Here is a 10082-nt window from a genome sequence, read left to right as displayed (position 1 = left end):
TTTGCGCTCTGGCTTGCTGAAGCACAATGTGCAGCTTTATATGCGCCAAACACACAGCCAATCACGTGAAAGCATCACTCAAAGTGCGCCTTCACTGTGTGTCACTCGTGTCTTTTATGTTTCAGGTTGTCCCTGACCACATGAGATTGTCATTCAAAACTCCAGTTGCTCAGAAATTAAAGTTGTTGTAGTTGTTTTAAACAAAGGATGATTGTTAAATAATGACTATCACATGACAAAAGTTAATTAAAATGATCATAGTGGTTGACGAGCCCATCAGAAATGCAATACAGTGATCCCTCGTTTTTCGCGGTTAATGGGGACCAGAACCAACCGCGATAAGTGAAAAACCGCGAAGTAGCGACCAACACTGCCCCCCCCTTTTTTTTTTTTTTTTTTTTTAAAATCTGTCCTGTTCAGCTGCTTGGATACAGGAGAATTTTGTTTTATGTATATTACATTCTTTACTGTATATATTTTTTGTGTATACAGTACACTAGTTTGAAACGCAAATGCAATATTAATACACAATAACATGCATAAGATGAATAAAATGTACTCACCACACTGATGATCTTGATAAATTTGATTAATGAAGAAAAAACTCCAGAACAATGGATATGAAGATAAAGATGATTTATTGAGAAGCTTCTGCAGGAGGTGTCCTGCGCACAAGGAACATCGTGAAGGGGAGTTGTGACCGTTATTTTTCTGGATGACATCCTCTTCAGAAAAAAGGCCAGTCTTGTCCATGTAAAACACCTGCTCTGGGAGATAGCCACCCTCTTCCCTTATTTTGGTAAAGTGGTCCTCAACGTAACGAACAGCTGCGTCATGGTCCGCCGAGGAGGCCTCCCCATGCAACGTAAAGCGTAAACCTTCATTCAACTCTCCTTCAGGAATGAGGCTATCGTACAGCACTTTGGCTTTTGCCCCGATCATGTTTGTATTGAGACTCACCATCTTTTCCCGACAGTCCGATATCAACACTGTTAGTGCATTTTCCATTTTTACAATCGTCTTGTTGCGAGGAGTCACGATTCGCTTAGTGTCCCTGGAAAACAACATTGAGGCGGTCTTTCGGATTTTCGCCTCTTCTTGTTTTATGTAACGAATGGTTGATTCGTTTAGTCCGTAGTGCCGTGCAACAGACACATAGCTGTGGCCAACTTTAAGCATGTCCAATAATTTAATTTTAAGTCCAATAACTTTCTCGTGCACCGTCATCATTTTTTTTTTCTTCTTGGGTTTGCAGGCGGAGGTTGCTTTGGAGCCATTTTCCTTTGATAGCTGCAAGGTTAAACATCTCGACCGGTCATGACCCGCAGCTCGAGGAACGTAGATCGACTGGTAAATCGATAGCTGAGCCAAAAGCTCCTTCTTCACCACATTGGTACAGAGTCCGCATCACTGCAGACACTCCACTGATCCGTTTATATACAAACCTATACAGTCTATGTTTATGGCGGAAAACACTCAGGTGACATGAAGTTTCGCTCTGAGACCCCCAATTTGACCAAATTTCAAAATTGTTCTATATGCATGTGTGATACGTCATTGGAAAGCTTAAAATCTCTATTTTCAGGGGGGAAGGAAAAATTTTGAACAGGAGGGCATTTAAAAAAAAAAAAAAAAGTTTTTTAAACAGCAAAACCCTAACTGGAGGCGAGAGCACGCGATAGCAGAATTAAAGACACCATGATTTTAACGAGATCTTATCGCGTACTTACCTTGTTTCGCTCCAAAAACTCCATGTAGCATGTATAATCGACAGTGTTGGGAGTAACGCCGTTATAAATAACGCCGTTACGTAACGGCGTTATTTATCAGTAACGGGGTAATCTAACTAATTACTTTTTCCGCCGTTACAACGCCGTTACCCTTACTGACGCTCAAAATCGGTGCGTTACTTACTCTGAATAAATTGAAGAAACTACCAGCCGTGTCGAGTCGACTCTCTGCTCTGTTGATTTGTCATCCAAGACTTGGGGTGCGTTCAGGTTCGAGAATAGCGCACGTACTTCTGACTCCAAGCTGTTTGTCCCTGCTCATTCAATTAGACAATGCTTTCCAAAGTTTGGTAACGTTTCTGTGTTTGCTACACCTAATGCTAGCCTCGTTCCCATCTCCCACTGTCAGCCAGCAATAATTCTACTTCCATCTTGAAGACGGCAGACGCTTTGAAGGTGACGTGAATTGTCGGGAAACGAGCCTACCTGAATGCAGCCCCTCGAGAGATGCGATGGAAGTGATTGTGATTGGATGAGGGTTAGAGTCATGTGTCGTGGTAAGCCAATCAGAGCCGGGGATTTCACAAGCAAACCGGAACAGCGCGTGCGGCAAACACACACACGCAAAACAGATGCACAGGGTCGGGATGGCAGAGCATTCAGAAGAAAAATTGTCCTTTAAGAGGTGGAAATATAGACACTATTTCAAGTTTGTCGAAATTAAAGGAAAGAACCTGCATGTAATGTGTAATTTATGTCCCGGGGCAAAGCTTTTGTCGACATCTGTGGTAAGCAATTCAAATCTGCTGAAGCACCTAACAAGTTAACTACCTGTCTGTTCTTCTCTATTCCACTGACTCGAATACTGCTCAGAAAATTTCAAATTCTTTGACGTACCACAAGTTCTTTTTAAAGTAACGAAAATAGTTACTTTCCCTGGTAACTAGTTACTTTTACTATAGAGTAATTCAGTTACTAACTCAGTTACTTTTTGGAAGAAGTAGTGAGTAATGTAACTAATTACTTTTTTAAAGTAACGTGCCCAACACTGATAATCGAGTGTCAAGACACAGATGTGAATGGCCACAGCCGGATTTTTGGGGGATTTTATGGGTGAAACATCGTAATATAACAAGGGTCATGATGCATAAATGGCAGACATCAAGGAGTGGTCGAGATGTTCTTTTTATATTCAATAAGCTTCGGCTTCTCCCGTCAGCCCTTTTCTTTTCGGGTTGAAATAATTGTAAACACATATAAATGCTGTATGTTTTTTTGGATTTGTCATGCCTGAAGGGAAAATAAATAAATAAATAAATAAATAAATAAATATTTACCCTTTTAAACTTTTTTTTTTTTTTTTTTTTTTTTAATTTTTCTTTGGTTTGATTATTTATTGTCTAACATATTGGGGAAAATGCGACAGTAACAAAAAAAAATACAAATAATCGGTAGTTATGAGGTAGATATCCGTGACTTTTTTACAGACGCCATTTTTTTCATTGTGATGTAATTTGTTTAAAAGTTTAAAATATGCGAGTGAATAATTTTTTAAAGTCATTTTTTTTTTAACGAAATATTTGACATCAATTAATTGCCTTCTTCCACCTCAAGAACATAGCCCGCCTCCACCCCTCCCCCAGACTCGATTATTGTAACAGCATTCTTCTCGGATCTCCAGCCAAACTCCTCAATAAACTACAGTATATCCAGAACTCTGGTGCACGCCTTCTCACCCGTACCCCCTACAGGAATCACATTACCCCCGTCCTTCACAAACTCACACAAGATACATTTAAAAATCATCCTTCTCACATACAAAAGCACTCAATAACTTGGCTCCTCCTTACCTCACGGACCTTCTCTGTCCCCACACCCCCTCCCGTCACCTCCGCTCATCTAATGGAAACATTCTCGCACTGCCCCCACAAATAACAGATCGTACTTGGGGGGACAGAGCCTTCTCCGTTGCTGCCCCCTCACTTTGGAACGCACTCCCTAAAACCCTCCGCACCTGTTCTGATCTTCCCACATTTAAAAAATTGTTAAAAACTCACCTTTTTAAACTGGCTTTTAATTTGTAATTCTTTTTCTTGTTTTGTACTGCCCACGTTGTGTGAGCTTTATTTATTTATTTATCCTCAACTGTAAAGCGCCTTTGAGCACCGGTAAAAGCGCTCTATAAATAAAATGTATTCTTCTTCTTCTTCTTATTATTATTATTAATGATTCTATGATAAAAATGACATTTTGATTAATAAATATAATTACTTACCTTCTTTTTATGGCTGGGTTGAAACAAAAGCGTCTGCGCGACGTCTGTAAATGGGTGGTTCTAGGGTAAAAGGGACAAATTAAATAGTTCGGGGGCTTGACATAAATCTGCTATGGCAGCATTTAGACATATTGTTCTATCAAACACAACAACTTTCTGCTTAAAATACAGCAGTTTATTTTAAAGAGGAGTGCAAGAGCAGAAACTGCTTTTTCAGTCGTCTGTGTTTTCCGCCATATACAATTAGAGAAGACACTCACTCCAAGAAAGCTATTAAAATGGTTTTAATAGTCTTGTCTTGTAGTCTTTGTAGTTATGGTGAAAGGGAGCAGCTAAGCCTCTTAGGCTCTTACACAAAGGATATCATTTCAAGCAATCAAAGTCCCTTGCACAATCATTCACGCATGCCTGTTGTACTTAGAAAATAAAAGTTCTTTTGTTTGTTTTTTGAGTCATGAGCAAACATTGATTAAAGAATTAATAGAAAAAAAAATAACAACAAAAAAAAACCCTTCATCTGAAGTTCTTACTTAAATTACACAAAACCTGACCAACAGCATTAACAGCATCTTAAAAAGACAAACATTTAAACAAATAATAACCTTTCCATGGCCTTTGATTTGGTACAATTTAGTCTAAATGTGTCTGCTATTGGCTGGCAACTAGTTCATGGTGTACCCTGGCTCTTGCCCAAAGTCAACTGGTAGAGGCTGCAGCAATTCCCAAGTGTGAGGAAAAGCGGTTTGTAAAATGAATGAATGAATGACTAATGGGTAGTTTTAATGAACACCAACTGTTTATGAATTGTATTCATTTGTGATCTTTTGAGTAACATGCACTGTAAAAAACCCACATAACACACCGCATATCAGTCATGGCACAGCATTATCAATAGCAGGCAAAGAACTGTGCACACTTTTATCATGCACCTACCTGCAGGTTTTTAGGACGTAATTATTCCTGGTCTGTTTATTAGTTATTAATACAGACTTGTCCTTTCACATATCAAAGACAGGTCTTTGTGTTTACAGGACAAACTGGGTATCAAAGAGATGAGAGGAAAAAAACATGCCTAATCATCTGACCCTGCTAGAAGGAAGGCATTGGAGAGTTGCGTTAAGCGTTCTTCCTCCTCTTGTGCAGGCAACCTGTCTGCTCTAAACCTGGCAGTGTGTGTTGTAGATATTGTTCTAGCAGGCAAACGAAAAACTGACAGGAGGAAGGGAGCAACAAGAGAGGAATTAGACCTCTAGTATTTTGAGACGAAACATGTCTCAAGAGACAAACATGAACGGAGACAAGAATGAAAGATGATATTCTTCTGTTAGGAATACATATTGTCTGTTGTTGAGGGATGTCATTGATGCAGTCATCTTGTTGAATAAAAAAAGATGTTTGGTTTTTTTTTAACCCCACTCTACAGGCAGTCCCCGGGTTACGACGTACCCGACTTACGTGATTTCGCTTAACAGTGTCTCATCTGCCAACTCAACATTGATGGCAAGTACAGTATATTATTTGTCATTTAATTTTGTTATTTATAAGGTCTATTTAATCTAAATGGTTGATCTCTACAGTCTTTACTATGCGTAGTTGGTATTTAATTATACGACAGCATATGTGCGATCCGCTTTCCTTTATTGCACTCCACTTGTTTGATATCACACCAGCACTATTTTCTATTAGTTTTGAGCATTGCTTTCATATTGGGAGGCGGGGGTGAACGACAGTTAAAAACTCAAGAAGGCAGAGAAACGGTAAACGGCTCGGGCTCTGCGATCCCCTTCCCTGTTAGTTCGCTATCAGCCCGCTAGCTTAGCTAATTATTAGTTTTCAACGCTGGACCGGTGCCACTAATAGTTGCCGTTTTCCATGTTGAATTGCCCAAGATCTGGATCTTATTTCTCTATTATTGTGCAGATATTGAAGTATGTTTTTGTAAGCAAATATGTCTCCTCATTTAATTTAAATAATTATTGTACACTTTGTCATTATTGTATTTTATTTAGTAATAGTGTGTTCATAGTTCGACGGTGACAAATTAATACATTTCGGTAAGAAGAACTATGGTGTGATCAGTGTTACCAATGGGAAGTACCGTCATTTTCGGATTACAAGCCGCTACTTTTTGCCCTCATTTTGAATCCTGCTGCGTGTGCAATGCAGCCAATTTATCAATTTTTCTAACGGCCACCAGGGGGCGCTCGAGCATAAAACCTAAGAGTAAGACGTGTGGAATATATGTGTCGAGCAAGACGCTAGTTTGTACTATTACCGGTAATTTAACTTTAACTTTGTGCATGAATAAAAGTAGCAGACACTCATCTTTGTGCATGAGCAAAATTAGCAGACCCACATCATGGAAAATGCTAGAAGAAATGCACTTGCAACTTGACATTAGTGTGAATCGTGCATATAAAGTGGCACTCCGATTTGAATTAAAGGCTTGGATGGCTAACGGCAAGATATCGTTCAACAAGACTGGCCGCGTGCAAAGAGCAACTTTTGCACAAGTCTACCAGTGGATCCTGACAGCGTAGAGGAGTGTGAAAAAATCCACCATCACCAACAATCTGCTGCATGACGAAAAGACGGCACAAGCTCAGGAGTGAATTTGCCTCATTATGAGAGACACTGAAAGAGACAACGGAAGAGAGACAGAAGGTGTGTGGCGAAGTGTATCTGAGCCTATTTATATTCGACACTGAGGGTGAAGACTTTTATGGTTTCAGTGCACAGTAAGAAGATGAAGATGGCTAACAAAAACTTTCATGTTTCTAATAACCAGCCTGGTTAGTGCTGTGCTCCGTGTTGCTGCTACTGTATGTGAGTGCTGTGTTGCTGGCACTGTTTGGAAGAAAAGTTAAGGTATGTTATTAAAATCTAGAAAACTGTGTATTTCTTTGTAAATATCTCATGCTACTTTGTGGGCACATGCGGCTTATAGACAGGATAGGTTTATGTATGTAGAAAATGATTTTTCCTTTAAAAATGTACTGGGTCGAGGCTTGTAATCAGGGGCGTCCAATAGACCAGAAATTACGGTAATATAGGCTATATCTGAAATATACACAATATCTATCTAAAATCTAATAATATAAATCAATCTTATTTTTCTTTATTTCATTATTATGATATATAATACATGTTTTGGATAGTTATTTTTAATTAGGGGTACTTTAAGGATTAATTCCGACTTATTCGGGTTACGCCACCAGCATAGGGACATAACTGATTTGTAACCCGGGAAGTACCTGTAGTTGGTTTAAGAGGGCTTTTCTTCTGACTAATTTTGATGATGTGTTGCCCAAAATAAGACAAAAAAAAATCTAAAAGAAACTTGTTTCTCCCACATAAGAAACTTTCACTACATCAGGCACCATGATTTGTGAACAACAAATATACAGTTTGCACAAATGGTAGAAGGTCAAAGTCTGTCACTCTTGCTATTCCAGCTTCTATGGTCATCACAGTTCAGCTGTGTGAGTGAAAACTCTGGAAGCTTTAAGAAAACAGCTGAACCCATCTGAGCCAAGTCAACCAACTGCTTTAAAATATAGGGGTATCTGTTCAATGAACACAATCCCTTAATTCTTATTAATGCTTACTGAAATCTGCCATAATAGAATTAAGCCCCAAATTGTCAGTTGTCTTGACTGGAGTACAAGCATCATGTAACCAGCAGCATACTCTAAGATTGGTAATCTGGCGCGGATGACACTTCACGACGAATTCACGTCTTGCATAGAAGCATCCAACTCAAATTCACAGCGTTCCAAAACCACACCAGATAAACTATTTACGACACCCAGATCAGTAATAAGTGCTTTGGCAAAACAATAGACAACACCTGAGTGAAAATAGCATCTCCCAATCCAACACCCAAATTGGGCAAGGGTTAAAATCTCAAAAACCTTTCTTCAGAAAAAGAGGAACCATGGAAATGGACCTGGGAAATAGGGAGAATCCCCTTTCCAGGATGACCAGAATTTGGGAATTAGAAGTAAAGTAAGTGAGTAATAGCAGCATAAGTTTTCCATGATAAAAATAATTACCGTATTTTTCGGAAGTCGCACCTGAGTATAAGTCGCACCAGCCATAAAATCCCCAACGTAGAGAAAAAAACAACAACATATAAGTCGCACCGGAGTATAAATTGCATTTTGGGGGACATTTACTTGATAAAATCCAACACATAGAACAGATCTGTCATCTTGAAAGGCAATTCATATAAAAATACAATAGAGAACAACATGCTGAATAAGTGTGCAGTGCATGAACAACGTAATGCGAATATACTGTCCTCACCAGGACGCTACGGCTCAGTCCTGGCTATAGACCCTACCCACGTGACGTCACAACTCCGCCCTCCTGAGTGGTGCCGCCCAATTGTCCGTCAACACATCGTGTTTACCTGTTACGGCTACGTACATTCCTCCTATTTACGGCGTGTTTTTCTGCTCGTTAACATTAATAATCAAAATGGTGAAGGCGTGTGTGGCGGTCGGTTGCAATAACAGAGAAGATAGACGGAGAGACTTGAAGTTCTACCGGATTCCGAGAGACCCGGAGAGGAGAGAGCGAGATGGGCTGCTGCAATTCGACGAGAACACTGGGCTCCAAACGATTACCTCAGATTATGTAGTAGTCATTTTATATCTGGTAAGATGCATTTAATATATATTTAGAGGGTTTTGGGCTGACAACCACAATTAAGATCATTGCTAGGCTAATCGCCTACAACATACACGTATGTATGTAGTGAGAGTGCTATCGCTAAACCATAGAAACATTAAAAGCCCTAGCTCCATTGACAAATGACATGAAATACATTAGACTTGACAGTGGATGTTAGCAAGAACAAAAGATTTTGAATTGAAAATTTCGTAACTCACCTTTCCAAGCACAAGATAGATTCCTGCCGAATTTTCGTGGACGAGGACCTGTTTCACCCAACCAGCAACGAAGTATTTATAAGCCTCCAAGCTCTTAAAGTTTTTCAAACTTTCGTGAGAATAGGCTGATTTTGTGTGGACAAGATAGTTGTAAATATCAGGGTAGCTAGCAGATGTCAGGCAAAGGCGGCGCAGACAGCGGGTCGAAAAACATCGATTTAGGCATCAAATATGGATCTGGCGAATGGATAAACTGAAGCTTTTCCACATAACACCTTTTATGCAACGCATCCAGTGAGTTTACGGCATCCGAAAGCACCGGGTCTTCCATGAAATGCATTATAAATTGCTCGATCAATTGAGACCATTGATAATACAGACACAAAATGATGGACAAGGGGGCGGAACAATACAGCGATCACGTGATTTTGTGACGTCGGTGGGTAGGGTCTATACAGCGAGCTAAACTCCCAAATGACAATGCTTGACATCCGTATAATTTGCGGAATCAATTTCGTCCTCGATACCAAACAGGTTCGCATCAACGTAAATAAATGATAATTAGGTACTGTTACAGCAATGACACAAACGGTTAGCATGCGTTCGCTAGCTTTAGCACATCGTTCAAACAGCCACACAACTGGCTTTAAGTGTCCGATCGCAGGTGGAAAACATTCATTCATTCATTCATTCATACAACAACAGAAAAGATGATACACACAGGTGTTGCCTCTGTAGAGATATTTTACAAGCATAAATAATGAACGTAGGTTCGCAGCCGTGTTTCTCTCGCTAACTCGCCCACTCACTCAAGCTGTGTAGCTGTCCATCTCCTTCTGGCGTGTGAGCGGTCTTCTTCACGTAAACAATGGCGAGTGCGCCCTCACGTGGGCGTGAAAGCGCCACAAACTAAAAGCATGCATTTCAATATAAAAAAGTCAATAATACAATTGAACACACATTGCCAAAGGCAGAACGTGAACGTGGCCATAGTTATTAAGAGTTATTCAGATAACTATAGCATAAAGAACATGCTAACAAGTTTACCAAACCATCAGTGCTACTCCAAAACACCAAAATAACATGTGAAATGATATCATAATGTGTTATTAATTTCACACATAAGTCGCTCCTGAGTATGTCGCATCCCCAGCAAAACTACGAAAAAAAACTGCGACTTAT

Source organism: Corythoichthys intestinalis, chromosome 11 (genome assembly GCF_030265065.1).
Source record: "Corythoichthys intestinalis isolate RoL2023-P3 chromosome 11, ASM3026506v1, whole genome shotgun sequence".
Lineage (NCBI taxonomy): Eukaryota > Metazoa > Chordata > Actinopteri > Syngnathiformes > Syngnathidae > Corythoichthys > Corythoichthys intestinalis.
This window is presented reverse-complemented; position numbering follows the sequence as displayed.